The sequence below is a fragment of the Cyanistes caeruleus genome, chromosome 3, assembly GCF_971803275.1.
Source record: "Cyanistes caeruleus chromosome 3, bCyaCae1.hap1.1, whole genome shotgun sequence".
In the NCBI taxonomy this organism is placed as follows: domain Eukaryota; kingdom Metazoa; phylum Chordata; class Aves; order Passeriformes; family Paridae; genus Cyanistes; species Cyanistes caeruleus.
This window is the reverse complement of record NC_141703.1, coordinates 80,124,913-80,143,978: the sequence shown is the minus strand read 5'-3', so window position 1 is coordinate 80,143,978 and position 19,066 is coordinate 80,124,913. Positions and strand designations below refer to the sequence as shown.

At 38.6% G+C, this 19,066-nt stretch overlaps 1 protein-coding gene across 5 annotated transcripts in view; it reads right to left on the bottom strand.

Annotated features, from left to right (window-relative positions):
- NOX4 (NADPH oxidase 4) overlaps window positions 1-19,066 on the bottom strand; it is a 103,035-nt gene that overhangs the window by 39,121 nt on the left and 44,848 nt on the right. The window lies entirely within an intron of this gene.

The following is a 19,066-nucleotide window of genomic DNA, read 5'->3' as shown; positions in this document are numbered from 1 at the left end:
TTAGAAACCTTAGAAAATTAAGGTCTTTTGCTAAACAACAATTTGCAGCCTGTGTTGTGTGTGGCAGCTGTACCATTGATTACTCTAAACTAACCCTCTTCCATGAAATTTTTCATTCTGGAAACAGCCTGAGGGTGAGTGTAGTCCCTCCTCCTCTTAGATTCCTATGTCTCTTAAAATACCCTCTAACACCAAGTTTATGGATAAGGACAAAGATTACAGGACAAGAAAACATTCAGTTTTATGTAATGTTCTGTCATCAAAACTAAACTCCATTGATTTGTATACAATTCTACTATGTGGCCTCTAAAGAGGAAAGAAACCCATCTAAACCATACTTGATAAAGCTGTAATACCTTGAAAAAAGCACAGTTAATTCAGAAAGAAAACTCTCTTGTTAAGGCCTCAGTTTTAAAGGTCAGCTGTCTCACACCTCTAGTCTTTCCTCAGCTGGCTAAGATGTATTGCAAACATCTTGAATAAGATACCAGGATTGGCCAGGGAAGAAAGAAGGGCTTATCCTTGTTCCTTTGCTTCTACATCTCTTCATATTCAATTCTGAAAGAAATAAGCACTCCTACCTCCAAAATTCTTCTCACATCTTCAAAATGTAACTTAGTCTTCCTGTACCTAACTAGAAAAAACAGCAGATGTGGCCACCAAAAATAAATGCAATAAATGCAATGCTGTAAAGCTGAAAGTTAAATCCAATGACTACTTTTCAGGAAACAGCCTGCTCACTGTCTTGAGGAAAAGCTTGCTATTGTGATATTTCTTGATCTTTGCTTGAATTTTTAGGAAGATGGAGAAATTTTCTTTTCTTTCAATCTTCTGGTACATGGCAATAGGCAGTACACATGCCCTATCATCCTCAAAGACGATACATTACCATCTTCAAAAGGACAAGAACTGAAAGGATGCAGAAAGTTTTCACCGATGCAAAAAATCCTCTCATGTTTCAGAGGTAGCACATGAACTTCCACCTCTGCTTCAGTTATCTCCCCACCCTATCCAAGCTACCATTGCATTTGCAGGCATCCTTTACAAAAGCCTTCATTCAAACAACAGCCTTTGTGTGTGCCTGGTGGAGGAATGGGAGGAAGTTGACAATGGCAAACACTGAGTGACAGCACTTCGTTCCATGACTTGAGGATTTTGATCTCTGGAACACAGTGCAAGCACCAAGATTAAGGATCTGCCTTTGTGGTGGCATGGCTGATTTACTTTTGAGGGTCTGTAACCAGGTGTCAGCCATGTAAAACATGCAGAGACATGTTCTTACTCAGTTCCATACTGCACAATACCACATTACAGGTAGGTGAGTGAAGCTGGTTTCTCAGATCTTGGTAAGGATCTGTGAGTCTCTGGGAGAGATAAAACACATCTCACTGAGTGTGCAGATATGTCCTACCCCATTGTTCTGTCTGAGATGGATATCACCTAGGCAGAGAGCCATATTCTATCTCTATCTCCTACTCTGTGACTTTTTCTTGTGCTGCTGCCCTTTCACATTGATCAAGGCCATCTGGCTGCACTCCAGGACTCAATTCAGCAAGCAGTGATCTTGAAAATATTTTGAATAGTAATGTGACAGGGCTGGCCAGTACTACTGCAAAAGCAGCCAAGTTATGGCATCTGAAATTGGCCTGAACAGTTTTCCTACTAGGTCTTGCTTTAGTTAAAGTCAACTTTTTTTTTTTCTTTTTCCCCACACTATGGCAAATTTCCCAGGCAGATGTATTTTCTTTTCACCATATGACTTTACTCATTTTTCCATGTGGCATGGTTTAACCTCAGACAGCAACCAAGCCCCACACAGCTGCTCACTCGCTCCCCCCATGGTTGGATGTGGGACAGAATCAGAGGAGTAAAAGCAAGAAAACTCATGGGTTGAGACAAAGACAGTTTATTAGGACAGACAAGGGAAGAAATGATAATCATGGTAGTAATAATAAAAATAATTAGAATGTACAAAACAAATGATGCACAATGCAATCGGCTCACACTTGCCAACCAATGCCCAGCCAGTTCCTGATCAGCAGCTCCTGGCCAGCTTTCCTCACAGTTTATGCACTGAACATGATGCCATATGGTATAGAATATCCCTATGGCCAGTTGGGGTCAGCTGATCTGGCTGTGCTCCTCCCAACCCCATATGCCTTCCAGCCTTCTCACCAGAGGGCATGTAAAGATGAAAAGTGTCCTTGTCTTAGCATAAAGATTGCTTGGCAACAACTAAAACATCAGTGTCTTATCAACATTATTCTTATCTTAAATCCATAACACAGCACTGTGCCAACTATTAGTAAGAAAACTGACTGTTCAGCTGAAACCAGGACACCACAGAAAAACAGGGTATGGTGGGGTTGCACCTCATCTCAAATCTGTTCCACAGCTTCTCCCAGCACATTAACCTCCATGTCCTCTAAATCCTCTTAAGAGAAATGCCATGTAGGAATCTTTAGGACTGATTAGTCCTATGGGACCATTGTGTACACATCTCTTTTGAGTTCTGTAACATCCTCCTATTACGTGTAGGTACCAAAGTCACTCTAGTACAAATGACACTATTGCCTTTAAGGACCATCCATCAAGGTGATGAGGGAGGTGACAAGACCCTGGGTAGCTACTGACAGCACAGGTACTTTTGGTGCCCTTACAAAAGTAAATATGGGAAGACTAATGCATTACAAGAGAAGGCTTTTCAATTCACAAGAAAAAAGTCAAAATGATAGCTTCCCAACAGGGGAAGAATTTTTTCAGAAACCTAAGAACTTGTTCTAATTCATGCTACAAAAACAAATGAAAGACTTGGGAACTAATGCAACCAATAATTAGAGGATTTTTACATTACTTTGATTCGCAATCAGTAGTTGATCAATAGAACTAAAACAAGTCACAATGTTTTCACTACTTGGATAATTTTAGAGAGGTGTCTTCCAAAAATTGAGTCCTTTTTCCTGTGATGCTTTTGTCTAGGTTGGTTTGATTCATTAAAATAAAAAAGAATAACATTTACCTAGCCAAGGTTGCTTACTTCTGAAAACTGGCAATTACTTCTTTGTTCCTCATTCTATTCATACAATTTGCATGAGTTTAAGTCTGTACTAGCTACAGGATTGTTCACATTGTTCTGAGATCAGCTATACCACTGATTGTTTTGTTGCTCTGCTGAGTGTGACACTGTAGCCTCAATGATGCTCCTGTAAGTCTGACCACAGGAAAACGTTCTGAGGCATCAAGAAGGGTTACACAGTCACATCTTATACTCAAACTTATATTTTCAATATGATGGAGCATCTGAACTTCCTTCTGGCTTTCATTTTGAGTGTACAATTCCTTCAAAATCCTGTATCAGTGAGAAGTCCTCAGTTAAATTTAGGCAGTCTCATTGAGACCATACATGTTTAGCTAAACATGTAGCAAATTAGTAATCTCTGATGTCTGCAGAGTGGTTGTAATAACACAGTCTTATGTTCTGTCCCCCTAAATCAAGAAGGCTGCAGATGATAAAGAAGAGAAAGTTTGCCATTGAAATATTTATATATTTAACCTGACCTATATATACACCTTTCTTCCTTGTCTTTTATGCAATTTTTCTCCTCTGTATTCTACCTTTTGCTCCTCCTCCCCGCCCCAGCATAACATATTCACAAGTCAGCTACTGGAATCTCAGTTATAAATGCCCTTACCATCTTTATGGTAATACATATTATGTCAAGCCTGTTAATCAACAAGGACAGAAGGATGCATTTCAAGAGAAATTTTCCCTTTAAAATATTTAGATTAATGCCATATTTGTTCTCAAACAGAATGGGGTTGTGCTCAATATGGTGATTTGACAGTAATGTCAGAAAAATGAGAGCAAAAATGGGCATACAGTCTGAAGGTCACTCAAACTGGTTACAAGTCAAGTTTCCTTCTTCCAGGATACGCTTACAGAAGTGGAAAGAGAGACAAAGGGATTTTTTGCAATATTTTAATATCTGGGGATTCTCAAAGCGAAGAAAAATAATTTGTATAGAATGTCCCTGTGAGTTAAAGCACATTATTATTCACATTCTGTAGACAGAAACACACTGTGGCACAAAGAGCACTCGCCTTATTTTTTAAAGCTGTCATGTCCCTGAAGCTCTTATTGTTTTAGCACTTCAAAAATTATGCCAAAAGTCACACACTGCAGTTGTGTAAGGTTTGTCTTTAAAAGTCAGGTCTTGTGATTGTCTTTTCTCGCTCCTTCTTGTTACAAAATACCTTACAGAAAATAACAGCAAAGTCCAAACTCCACTTTCACTGTGATTTCACTCTGCTAAATTCCAAGGGTCTTGAAAAATCAAATCCCTGCTCCTTCAGACTTTGATGGGTATGAAGCTATGAGTGCACTATATAACTGAAGTCTGAGACATTACTAGTCTGTTTATCCCAACCACCTTCACACCATTTTCTGAACATCTAATTAAAAAAGGTTGAATTGAATACAATCAATTAAATTAAGAACACTGTAAAACAAATGGCAACTGGCTTAACAGGATAAGGATTTTTTAAATACCAGCTTTATGGATTTTTTTTTTTTTAATTAAGTTAATAAGAATAAATCAAAATGAGATGAGAAAGCAACCAGACAGTGGGAGAACAGAATAGCTTCATCAGTTAAAAAGTACAGAAATTGAAGATCCGCAGCCAGCCAAGCTGTCTACCTAATGGTCTATCCATAGTGACACTCTTCTACACTTGGATATTTTGTAGCCATGTTTCTGCAATTACCCTCTGCATTCACTGAGGAACAAACAGTTCCACCTTTCACCAAAAGGACACTTCTAAGTCCTGCAATTTCAAACTAAAAAGTCTGCCTACTGTTATGCAAAATGCAGTGGTCTGAACATCTTTCATGTAATGAATAACAATTTGCAGTAATTAAAACAAAATAAAAAGAAGTCAGCTTTCTTAAAACTGCTGATGATATTTAATAGGATTTGAGATCCACTAATCTGACTTGTTTTCAAGCTCTGTAAATTTGGAAATGCTGTCATAAGTAGTTCCACAGTGCCTTGTAAAAATAAAAGGCATTTAGGAAGAAGTCTTTGCCAGTTAAGGGCTATAAAATGATGATGAGCAACAAGATGGCATAAAAATGAAATGTGTGATATTTTAGTTTGACCTCTGGCTTATTAATGGCTGAAGTTCCTGAAGTTAAGAAGCTATCACTCCTCTCTTCTTGAAGAGTCAGTGCTACAAATATCCTCCATCAGATTAAAACGGGACGAAATAAAGATGATGAGTTAATGCTGATGATCAAAAGGTTCCAAAATGATTACACCATCAGCCTTGGAATTCCCCTGAAACACACATATTTTGCTGATAGAGACAGGCTTTTTGACCAGATTGAACTTCCATGATTCTCAGTCCATTAAGCCCCACAGAGTTTAATTCTCCAATTTTCCACCATTTCCTTTCCTCCTGATCAGTCATCTGAAAGACTAATTAGGGTCATTAATTACAAAGCTACTGAAAAACCCTGAAAACTAGTGAAAATCCAGAAAGTTGGAAACTATATATAAACCCTTCACTGTTTCAATTTATTTAAGGGAAATAGAGAAGCCTTTACAGAAAAGCAAGTGGACTCTCAATTTTCTAAGGTAAGTGAATAAACAGTGATCATCCATCCTTTCAGCATTTTATAAGGAATTCAACTAATCATTACATAGTCTGCAGTGAACTTCCAGTCACTCTGGACCTGTGGAATAGTCCTCCTTTCTTTAAAGAAAGTCTGTGTACGCCCTGCTTTCCCTTCTAACCTTCTTTTGCACCCTAAAAAGCTTCTTATCTTTTCTCTAGCTATGTGCCTGTTAGTTCAAAATCACTCTCCTTCTGATTCCAGCATCAGCAAATCCTTTTCCTGATGGAATTCTAGGTGTTTTTTGTACTTCCCAGAATTAACTACTGCAACATCAAAATTAGCTTGGACAGATTTATTTCTACATAAATAAATCCTTATTTACACTACACATCTTGCATGATTAAGGTATATATAACCATACATCAGCCAACGAAGAAACAGAGCAAAAGGCAGCTCTTGTCCCAGGAACCTTAAAAGGCTGGAAGATGAATGATGGGAAGGAAAAAGCATCACTAGTTTTGTTTCAAAACAAAACTAGTCACTGAGTGACCCAGGCTGCCTGTTAGCTACACTGCCAGACCCAGGTTTCCCTGACAGCCAGGGAAGAGAAGCGGACACAACACCAAAGTCAAGCAGTCTTGATGCTCACAATGGAGTTAGAAATTCTTCTGGAGGTTACACAGCAACTCCCTGGTGGAGCTGGGAATTAGCTACCTGCTGGAGTTCAAAATAATCAAGGAACCTTGGTCAAGGAATGTTTTTTGCCTTAGAGATAGATACTTAATATACTTGAAAACTATTTCTGTCATGACAGTAGAGCTCATTCCACAACTCAGCTCTTACAAAATGCAACAGTAAAACATGGTTTCTAAACAACACAAAGCTTCAATTTAAAGGAATACCTTTATAAATACATGCTGTGAAGGAAACGTTATTTATGCAGATTTTTTTATAGCACTGCATTCTACAGTTGCTGCCTTTGGCCATGAAGGGCTGTACTTTGCTTTATGAGTTCCCCATGAGCAAAGGCAGGGAGGCTCAACTAGCATTTCCTTCACTAGTCCTGTACATTCCTCCTTCATGACAAGCCAGAAGAAAATATTAGGCACCAGTATATCTTTTGGGGCTTTAAGATAATGTAGTGGTGCTTGTTCTAAAAGGTTTTTATTTCATAGAAAAAAAATAAAAATAAAAAAATAGTCAAACTATGCAAAGCAAGGGGGATTCAACTGACTCTCTCTTTGTAACTTGCAGTCTGATAGAGAAACTGGAGAAACAACAATCTTTCAAAAGCTACATGGAACTTTTTAACACTGAAATGGAGCTACTATCCAGCTGTGCAATTACTGCAGTACTATCCAGCTCTGCACATCCCCAGAGGGTTTGCCTCTAAAAGTCTGAGCAAAGGCACAGTTTCATCACGCTGTACTAATTCACAACAAGGCCTCCTTACTCCAATATCTGGATTAATTTGCCAACACATCTATGGAAGAATGATCACAGGGTAAGACCCTTCTGCTTTCAAGCTTTTCTATGTCAGTGAATCCCCTGAGTGTAAGGTGGTTTGCCTATTAAATTCTTAGACTTCTTTTTAAAGTGCTTGCCCAGTCCCCATGTAAACATAATTCATTCCCTACTCTTTGACAAGTAGTTCTGCATGTTTCTCACCTAACACATGAAGATTCATCACCTTATTTGCTCTGAAATTTCACTGGCTATATTTGATGACCAAAAATTCTGATACTGGCAGAAAAAGTGAAGTCACACACCTAGTCTTCCAACATTATGCAGGATTTTGCAGAGTGTGGCTACATTCCCCTGAATTATGTCTTTTTCAGGCTAAAGAGTCCCTGCATAGTCAGTTATCCCATGTTTGGAAGCCTCTCCACACTTTTGATCATCTTTGCTGCTCCTTCCTGAACCCTGGCCAGTGTCATGCCTGAGTGATGAAGACCAGACCTGCACACAGAAGTCCTGAAGTCCTGGTAGCACCACAGAAACACCCACCAGCTGCACGCTCATCTCCTTGGCTTTAGTCTCTACTCCACTCCTAATAATTTTTCTCTTTATTGCTGCTGAGCACTGAGCTGATGTCTTCATGGAAATAGTTAACATGACTCCACAATGTTATTCCTGGGCTCCCATGGTTCCATCACTGCCAGCCATGTGTATTAGCTTGTCACCAAATATATCAAACACCAGCACATACCCACATGCATACATCCACTGGTATTTTAGCAAGGTCTAAAAATAGATTTACAAGTGTCATATATTTTATACATTTGAACAAGCTACAAGAACTTTTCATTAAACAGATTAATATGGCAGTCACAAAATAAGGGAATTAATCCTGTCCAAAACTGAAACTTTGTACCATAACAAAACCACTACCAGTCACTGTGAACTCATTCTTGGGCTTTTGCCTATTCATATTTGATGACAATTTAAACTGTAAGCATGGGACCATTTCACCCTCTCACTAATACACACACAACCTCATCATTGCTCTCAGATAAACTAAAAAATTACTGTATAATAACTATAGAGAATCACAGAATTGTTGAGGGCAGAAGAAATCTTAGGAGATAATCTAGTCCTGCTCTAAGCATGGTTAGAAAGAGCAGGTTGCTCATGGCCACGTTCACTTGGGTTTTATGTGTCTCCAAGGCAGAAACTAGATGATCTTTAAGGTCCCTTCCAGCCCAAACCATTCCATGATTCTAGGATGTAATCAGCAGGTCTGCTTGTGAAAAAAACACAAAGAGCAATATTTTGTGCTGTTCCCATGCATTGCCAACTTTGGATAAAACTGCAAACCCATGTCTGTTTGACGAGAGGGACACAGCCGGTTAGGAGACAACTGTCTGCAGAGCTGAGGGACATGTGGGGAGACTGCCCTGAAATAAGCTTCACACAGGCTGGGGCAGGCTAAACACTGGCTTCTCTTAGCTTAGGGAATGCCAAAGAAAAATGGAGTTTGTGAGAGAGAACGGGAGTTTCCTTGTTGATTCACCCTCACTCACAGCCTAGGAATATGAAGTGGAGATGGCCCAACCCTCCACCAGCAGCCTCGAGCAGAGCTGCTGATCACTGATGCTGCTAATCACCAAGGCTTAGCTGACCTCAAGAGAGATCATTAGGCATAACTTGGCCTTGCTCACAGCCAGGCTGTGTGAATACCTGCACAGAGGTGCTAAGTTGTTCCCAGAGGGGAAGCTGCACTGTGCTGGATCCAGCACGCGAGTGAACCGCGCTGACGGACACCCTGTGCAGGAAATGCCTGTCCAGCCAAACACCGAGCTGAACTGAACTGCTAGAAATAACAGCAGGGCTGCAAGAAGGAAACACAAGCAGAAACAGGGTACTAAGGGACTCCACTGATATCTAAAAATCATTTCCCCTGTGTTTTCAGCCTCTCTCAGAGAACATACACAAATTCTCCTCCAAAAGCTCTAGTTACACTGAAGCATTACACAGGATAATGTGATCAGAGCTCAGCTGGATCCTATTTCCTATATAAATTTTGCTAGTCAGCTGGGGATGATCCACTGGGAAGAAATGTACATTTTTTCCAAAGATCTAATCACATCTGAGGCTCCATGTCTTGTAACATCTCTCAAAGGGCAATATCAAAACCTTAGCAGGAAATAATTTAAATGACTGACAAATTAAATGAGACATTAGATACTGTTTCCCTCCTTAATTTTTTTTTTTTTATAGGTGATAAAGTGTAATGTACACAAGTATATCAGAAAATGTATCCAAAGCATGGTTTGATTTCACCCTGATGTGAACATTTCTGTCATATCTTCTTACATTTGAATTAGACAGGTCAGTCTTGAGAACTTAAGCCAGACAACTGCCTAAATATAAACTACTACATATAACCTAGTCTGGGTAGTTTTCATTTATTCTTAATTCATAATTTCTTACAAATACCTATATTTGTTGACTTAGCACTAACTCTTGTGTAGACTTTTGTTAAAATATGCTGTGGGATTTCCTATGAGGTTGTCACCTCCATCTTTCAACAGTAATGTTATGAACTTAATGAAACATTAAACAGACATTTTTTACGTGACAGAAAGTCTGTTATTACTCAAATTGACAGAAAAAAGTACTGAACAGGAGAGGAAAGCTGAAAAATTTTACTATGCAGTACCGAACTGATAACTATTTCTAGAACAAAGAACGAGTGGTTTAACATGATTTGGATCAAACAGTTCCTCACATCACTGTAAGGAAATGACTTGGCACATCCTTTTTTGAAAAAATGATTTTGCCAATTTCTGTAAGTACAAACTACCATTAGATATCAGTTGCCAGTCACGACCTGGCATATAACAATACATCAGTGCACCATCACGAAGTCAGCAATACATAATGACACAGAAATGATAAAATCCTCTTCATGTAGACATGGCACGTTCCAGTGCATATGTGCTGGGAAGTATAGGACACTTTTAAAGAAATATTCTTTCTTAGCAATTTTTTGGATTAGGGAATTGCTTTTTTTTTTTGGAAATTGCACTGAGAAAATTTCATTTGCCACGCTTGTTAATACCAGGGTACAATTAGCATAATCCCCTCAACCCATTAGAAAATGAAAACATCAAATAACAGAAATTATAGAAATGGCTTTAATTAAAAATTTTGCTTTTTTCAAACCAGTCACGGCTGAACTCAAGAGACACTCAGCTGACACAGTGTAAGTGAAATCCTTGAGGGAAAGCCCTGTGCCGTCAGGCTGGCACCAGTCACTTGGCAAAGCACAGCAAAGCTCCACAGCTTTGACTCTGAAATGTACGTGGGTGTCTGTGGCATGTTCCTTGAGGAAATGGCACTGACAGTGTTTAATGCATAAGAGAATATGTTAAATTTATGACAGGAGATAGTTCTTAAAGCTGCTTGTTGCAGGGAAGAGCACAAACTGCCCACTGATTTATTTTAATTTCATATAACATGAGGAGGCTTTTTGGAGGCTGTAGGTGTACTTGTTATCACTGACAGTACAGTAAAATCCTCACAGCAGACACTCCAGCAATACCCAAAATAGCCAATAAACTCTGAAACTCCTCCCCTCCCCAAAATCCCCCTTCAACACTGAAAGAAGTTGCTGCCACCTCCTCTGAGCGCCTTTTTCTCCAATACATATAAAAACACTAATATGTTTACTTGGATCCACAGACTTTCCAGGCTCTCTCCCCAGCAGAAAAGCATTCTCTCTTATTCATCATCATGGTGTTGACTACAGAATTTTAAGTTTTACTAACATTTTATCTTATATATTTTCTGATTCCAGGTAACTCACAAAGCTAAGCAGTCATTCACTCATTACCAGCTTCTATATGCAGAATAGGTTCCCTTCAAACTACTAAGAACACAATGATGCTTTCTGTAAACCATTGTCCAAATTTTACTCTCTGTAGATAGTCTAACATTTCCAATCGAACCATTGTTTATCAAAGATATTGAGATTATAAGAGAAAAAAGGTATCAAAATTTAAAAGCCGCACCCAAATGCTGAAAGTTTAGGGATATGTGTGGGCACGTATACATCAATAAAATGCAGTACTTCATGAAAGTCATAGCTGAGTTTTCTCACATGCCCATCTCTTTTCCCAGTTTCCCTGCCAGAAACTGCACTCTGCCAAGATGTGAGTGTGTCTCTCTCCAGGAGAGAGTGAGACCATGGCATATTACAGCAAACATATCCTAAGCTGGGAACCCAGCCAGGAGAAGATAAAGAGAGCTGGAGACATACAAATCCTAAGAGGTTGTTGGGAGAGTGTTTACAAGTGATATTATTGGCTTTCAGACAGTATTCCTGACCATATGAATTATTTGAGAAATTATTAATATTTTTCTATTAAGAAGTTAAATTAACTTCTTTTCTTTTTTAAGAGGTGTTATATTTTATTCATTTACTAGGCAATTTTATTGTTCATATTTCTCAAGGAAAAATTTGCCTTAAAAACTAGCCAGGAATATTATTTCATTTCCTTCTCTTTGCTTTGACTTCGCTGCTTCTTTGTCAAACCTGCTGAAGGCACTGCATGCCTGGAAAACAACCTGTTTTTTTCCAGCTGTTTCAGCTGATCCAATGAAAGATATCACTTTTTCCTACAAAATCTCCCTCTCATGAAATATTATGTCATTATAATGTACTTTGGTTTTATCTGCTACAAATGTTACAAACTATATTAGTAAGAGTCATTACATGCTTTTTGAAACAAGCTCTGACACTGTGTCCCTGTTTTGAGGGAAAAAAAAGCTTTAGAGAAAGAGAAAGAGGCAGAACAGGAACATGCCAGAGATGCAGAAATGTGGGCTGTAGTACCAGTGGAACGAAATGCACGCTGCACCCTGCCCATCAGCTGCTGTACTACATACCAAAGGGCTATTTATTGCTGTCACAGCACAGTCTACTCCATGTACCACAATGCAATATCCTTTGCATTTTAGAAAGTGATTTCCAGGCTGTGAATTCTCTCCTAGTTTCTCCTCACGGCACTTTAGTTAATATTGAGATAATTGAGTCCTTTGTCTCAAAGAAATGCTACGTTCAGCATGTAGCAACCACCATTTCAAGTCTCCCTCAAAACTAGGATGCACTAGTCATTAATTTACTTTGCTGTATCTTAAACTTTATAGTATATTAAATTTAAAGCACTTCTGCCTCACTGCCTTTTGCTATTTAAAGACCTGATGAAAGGAAAAAAAATGGGCTTTAATTACAAATTAATTTAGTGGACTGACACTCACAAAAGGATGCCTTTATATTAAAACATGGACTGCACTGGCAGTCTGACTCCATTCCCACTAGGAACTTGCCTCCATCTCTGTGTGCTGCACCAGAGCATCCAAACTTTGAGCCATAAGACCATGAGGTTCAAAGTTGAGTACAGAGCTGTGATTAGCATGTATTTTGGTGTGTGGCTCATATAAAACACATAGCCATAGATATTTTAAACCAAACTCTTCCATTCATAGCAGATACCATATCTGTTTGGAGATGCTGTGGAAATTTGCTGTTGGCCAGTTTTCATGATGCTTTCAGAGCAGATTCTGAGGTTTAGATTGATTTGTTTCTTTAAAGGAAAATGTGAACTTTTTTTTAAGCTACTACATACACCTGAATCCTATTTTTGCACTTGATAAACATACAAGTGGTTGGTGGCAGATTTTAATTAATAATATTTATGACTTAAAGGGATCTTTCTCCAGGGGAAGACTGGGGCAAAAGAGAGCTGTGGTTGTAAGATGCCACTTGAAAATTCTTGGATCATAAACTATTTCCTTATGGTGGAACTCAAATTTTCCAGCTTGTATTTGATGCATCTGAGAAAATATGCATATACAAAAGGACAGGATTGAGCAACAGGAGGAGGTGGCACACAAATGGAAAACTGAGTTGCAAGGGACTGTAGGGAACTGATGGTAAAATTTGGGATGTAGGATTTGCCTCTCACAAACACAACCAGCATTGATTGTAATGTATTTTGGAATGGAAAGCCATTTTGGAACATGTAACTTCTGGTTCAAGGATGACTGAAATTCAGGGTAAAGACATGTGGCTGGCAAAAAGTGGAGTAAATATACTTAAAGAAAGAATGAGAAAAAATACTGCAATAAAGGAGATGGGCTATCCTAACTAGCACTTCAAAGCTAATATCACACCAACAAGCAGTTATACAATGCTTGTTGTGAAAATAGGAAACCTCATTTGACCATGTCATTTGATCACAATGACATTTGCAATGTTGTGGGAGTTTTAATTAACTCCTACAGAATTAACTGCTGAACTCAGCACAGATTCTGAGCTAGTGTTGGCCCCTGTCTCCCTTCCAATCCCAGCACCAGTAGAAATAAGGTATAAGAGAGAAAGTAGAGTAAGACAGGTAGAAGAGACCAAGGAATAAAGTGCAATACAAGGTAATGTGACAGGTCAACCACCAGCATCACTGGTGGTCTTCATGCAAAAGAGACTTTAAATCACACCAGAGCAAAAACCAACAAGACTACGATTGAAAAGTAACCCAAACTCTGTATTTCAAGGGAATGCTAGAAATGGAGAGGGTACAGGAAGCAAAGACAAATACAAGGTCTCAAAACTTGGATTTAGTACAACAGATAATCAAATAGAAGGTTCAAAGGTGCCATGTTCATTTTCTGTACATATTTGCACACAAATGGGCAACAGCTAAAATGTACACACATTTCCTAGTAGTTGCTCTTGCACTGAAACGAGGAAAAAAGCAAAAAAGAGAAAGGAAGAAACAAAAAAATGGGAAAAAACCCTAGTAAGTCATGTAATCATTACAAAGTTGAACTTCATTTTCACAATGAGCACAAAAAGAGCCCATGAAAGCTGAAAGCTCTGTAGAACATTACAACCCCAAGGTCATAAAATAATAGAATATAAAAAATACAGAAAATAAAAAAAATATATAGAAAATAAAATATAGAAATTCTGAGAAACTATCAAGCATCACGCAGGATTTGGGAGGATGTAAAGATAACTGCTCCTTCTGATCATAAAATTTATAAATATCTACAGTTCCAACACAAGTTTTTCCAATTATTTTTTTTATGTTCTGAAGCCGAAATAGATTTTTCCTCATTAACTACAACCATTTTTACAACCTTTTAGAAAAGGATCCCAAAAAGAACCATTTCAAATCTACTTATAAAATATTTTAACCAACAACTTTTAGTTAAAATGTGGTAACTCAGAATTCCAAATCTGAAATGTGTCTGTTTTTTTCTTCTGACCCCAAGGGAGAAGTAACAATAAATGGAACAAAGCTAGACATTTGGCAGGGATTCTTCAGCAGAACTTGGATGCCATCTAAGAGAATCTATTGCCCCAGGGGAGTGCAGAATGCACTATACATGAAGAGCTGGTATTTCGATGTGAACTCTCTAGAAGGCATGCTTACACAAAGGAACCTGAAAATCCAGCCAAACTTTGTACATTCAGTGCTTGAAGCAGCTGTGTACCTCTGCACAGAAACTGTGCAAGAACGAGTCTTCCCTAAGCAGACATTATTAACAGAAAAATGGTGAAACACAGACAACTCCAGAACAGCAACTTTTCCTTCTTAAGCACAGCACACAGTGATTACAAAACCAGATATATGCCTGGGAGTCCATTCAAATACATGTCCTAGAGCTTTTCTCTCTTGTAATTCTATTTTCAAAGTGGAGAGCTGTAGGAGACGCTTTCTGGGGACGGTCAGAGACACGGCAAAGACTTCTATAATCGAGTTAAGTGTTAGAAGTTTATTTCAGGGCGTGGGGTAGAGAGATATAGAGAGAGCAAGAGACGGAAAAAGAGCAAGCAAGAGAAAAAAAAGAGAGCGCAAAAAGAGCAAAAAAAAGCAAAAAAGAGCAAAAAAAAGAGTGAAAAGAGAGAAGGCAAGAGAAAAAAGAGAGTGAAAAAAGAGAAGAGAGCCCGGAAAAAAAGAGAGGAGGGCCAGAGAAAAAAGAGACCGAGCTCTTCTATACTACTACTTATATAACCTATACCTTTGAATATTCTATTCCTTAACTAACCAATCTTTCTAAGTATACTAATATAGTAACATTTGTGTACAACCTATAGAAATCGCTATTTTTGCATATTTTTAGTTATCTCAGGGTCCTTCAGACCTTTCCTTATAAAGCTGAGATGAGGGGTCTCAGCTTAGTTTTATTGCAAGAAAGAATGTGTTCTAGCATACCAGCCCAGTTAGTTTCTTTGAATTATTCAAACCGTGCTATCATTTGTATTTCTTCCTTAGCCTTCCTGACTACAAAGTCACATTTATAATTTCTTTCTAATTCTACCTTCCCAACAGAGAGCTTTATGCTTTTTTTTTTCACTACATTCATTTTGATTCTATCAGCTGCTACATGCTAAAAGTGCTCCACAGGCTTCACTCCTGTAGCTCCTAACAGTGCTGAAAATGTCTGAGGCATGACAAGAAATCCTGCAATGTTGTGTTCTTGGATCAGTTCTTAACTACAGCAACAGCCACATATGCAGTGCATAATGTATCAAAGGATAAAAATAAATTTACATCACTGAGTCATGTCATTTTCTATAATCATTACACAATTAAGAAATACCTAGGATATGCAAAAACGTGGAAGTTTACAAATAACAGGGCACATCAAGAAAGGACTTCTGTGTAGGAGAAAATTTCCTTCAGTGTAGTTCTCACCCAAATATCTTTTTTCCCCTCTAGACGCAAAACTCATTAACTGTTCAAATTGGATTTGACTCAAGTTACACTGTTTTTGGTACTAAGTCAGCAGGAGTTCAACTAATGTAAAACAATCCAGGTCTGTAGCCAAAAATTCCAATGTGTTCACCTTCAGCATTAGTTCTTTAATCAGAGGAAAAGGGCTTTCAACCCCTCTTAGTCAGTTAACTAAATCTCTGTTCTCTGTTTTCGTCAGTCTCTTAATCCTGCCTTTTATTGAGCTTTTTTCAGGAATAGATAAAATAAATAATGAACGTTAATGGCAATGAACAATAAAATTAGTATTCTTTACAGTACACTATGGCTAATTATATTGTTAAGGCATATTAACTTCCCAGTAATGTAGCTATATCATTTTATTACTAATGTCAAATTATATTAAAAGGAAACACAATTAAACGTTTTTAGCACTCAATTCTGGTATCTTCCTCAGAAGTGTAAGACTCCCTGACAATACAAAAATTGTTAGCCATAAAATCTATCAGTGGAAAATAACACCTATCTCATCTCTGTCCTGCTCTTCCAAAACCACACACAGATTTTGCTGGAACAACTGACAGCACCACGTCATTAACACCTTTACACCCTGCCAGGAATCTCATAGAAAAACTAAACACAAAAAAATGTTACTATGGAATGGAAAAGGCCCAAATCAAACAGAGCTTGAGGTAATAACAAAAGAGTTGACCAAATGTTCATCACTAGTGAGTAGATATTTTTTTAAGAAACTCAGTAGCAGTTACAGTGAACCTGGGACACCACTGTCATTTCCTGTGGACTGACTTTGTAGTCTTATTATTCCTTCTTAGCATCTTCTGTTCCACCCATTCCTTCAGTCAGAATCAAGATCTGCTAAAAACAGAGTACATACTGACTGAGTGATCCACTACTTCAATACATCTAAAACTGCTCTCAGGGTTACTGAATGCAACATACTGCCTCTTTGCTAGATCCTACACTATGAGAAGTTCCAGGTAAGGACAGGAATGCAGTCTTGGGATGCTTCAGGCATCCCCTAAATCAGGAGCTGCAAGAATACAGTCATGCAGATACAAACTCTCCCAGACTAGGATGTTCAGATCATTCTTCTTTTAGAGGCACTTAAAAGGTATGTCATTTTCTTCTGCTGATCAGTGTGAGATAAATACTTAGTCAGTCTCCAAAATTCCAAACAACTGCCTTCCTTTTTGTTTTTTTGGGTTTTTATTCAGTTTAAAAACAAGCAATTTGGGGCGTGTACTGTTTGCTGCCTCAGGTCTTACTCCATAGGGAATTAAACAAGATCCATGCTTTCATACATTTGCTATGCTCTGGAAAATTGTTGCTTTTAACTGAAAAAAATTGTTTGTTTGTTTTTCCCTCCTGAAACTTCCAGTCCAAAGCTGAGCCTTCCAGAAGAAGGACTGTGGCAATATGTGACAAAAATCCCCATCACGCCATGTCAGGATTCCAAATAAGGTTGCCTGTACCTGAATGACCCAGTGACCAGGCATAACCTCTACTGTTGGAAAAAAAAAAAAAAATGAAGCAAAGATGTATATATATTTTCTGATAAGATCTGGAGTTTATTAGGGTGAAGCATATCAGTACTCCATAATCTGTCTGTTCTGGCTCTATCTGGACAGCTCCTGCACACATCACCACCTCCTGCTGCCATGACATTTAGTAACCTATAGGACAGAACTCTCATATTCAATGGGTGGTACCCAAGTGCTCTGATGGCATCGCCACAATCAGGGTGCTCAGGACAAGCCTTGAAAATGTCTCTAGGAACACACACAACTACACAGCAGGATAGTGTCACTACTAGATACAAATTAAACAAATTACTGCAGAGCACAGAACAGCATCAGAGCCCTAAACACGGTGCCACATCAATTTGTTCCAGCAACACACAGCAACATAACAGCGATATTTCACTGCCTTAAAGAATGCAGTTCACCTCAACACCTCTGAGTGCTGTGTATTTGTTTTCCACAAAAACATGCTGCACGGCTTCTGAAGCAAGTTACTTCTGCATCATCAATATCACTTTCTGTCTCACACCCTGAAGTTTGTCTAGTGAATGAGACACATTGTCTTGATGCACTGCCATGTCTTTTTTCACTGCTGTCAAGTTGTTGGACGTGAGGCATGGCCCATGGCCTATCTTTTTCCCTCCAGAAGTGCCAGATGAATTGTCAGCTTTATAACTAAACAAGCAGTAGTACTTGAGGCAACAACAAGGACAGAAGAGACACAAGGCTGATAGATGACAACACTAAGGACAAACTAGACAGCAAGTGGGACAAAAAAAACCCTTGAAAAAAATCATGTAAATACTAAGCAAACAATTATTTCAAAGCTAAAGGAAAAACAGGTGACCACAGGTACCTGAACAGAGAAGCAGAACAAAACAGATATTTAGAGGGGGTGTAACAAGTCCAGCTTACTAGCTCATCAATGCATCACACAGCTCTGACCCATGCATGAGCCACTGCAGGACCCTCGATGTTACTGCATTATTTAAACACCTGCCAGCTCAGCCTGGGGAAGCCACAGAGCTTCTCACAGGCTGACTCAGCTCTGCACCATGGGGCTAAACCAACCTGCACATGTGCAGTCACAACAGATCAGCCACTGTAAACACATCCTAACTTGGGTACCCAAGACTGTCCAACTAATCCATGTTCACAGACACAGGTTTCACAGTGCCACAGAATATTTTATTAATACAGTAAGTGCTGACTTTAAGTAGTCACATGTCAGCACAAGAACAATAATTGCATAATCACAAATCCATCTGTAGGAAGGCCTGTGATAGCTGTTCCCATATTTGCAATACCCATGGCACATGGCAAAAGATGGAAGGAATAACCAAATTAGAAACATTTATATGGTAAAGTCACTGACCAGTTGCTAATAACTGGACTACCTACCTCTGAGGCAGCGAGATAGATATCAATATAGATATATGGATATACACTCTTTACAATGAATGAAGAGGAAAAGGCATGCCTGGGGCCTGGCTTGTTTTACCCTAAACTTGACATATAAACAGGTCAGAAGTCCACAAAGGGAGCTATTGGAATTATTTCAGGTGAAAGTATGTGCTTCAAAGGCACCTGAGGGCACATTACAGCAATATCAGTGCCTGTGTGTCTGTTTTATGTGATGAACATGAAATTTAAGCACTGTACAGTTATTAATACCACCACAA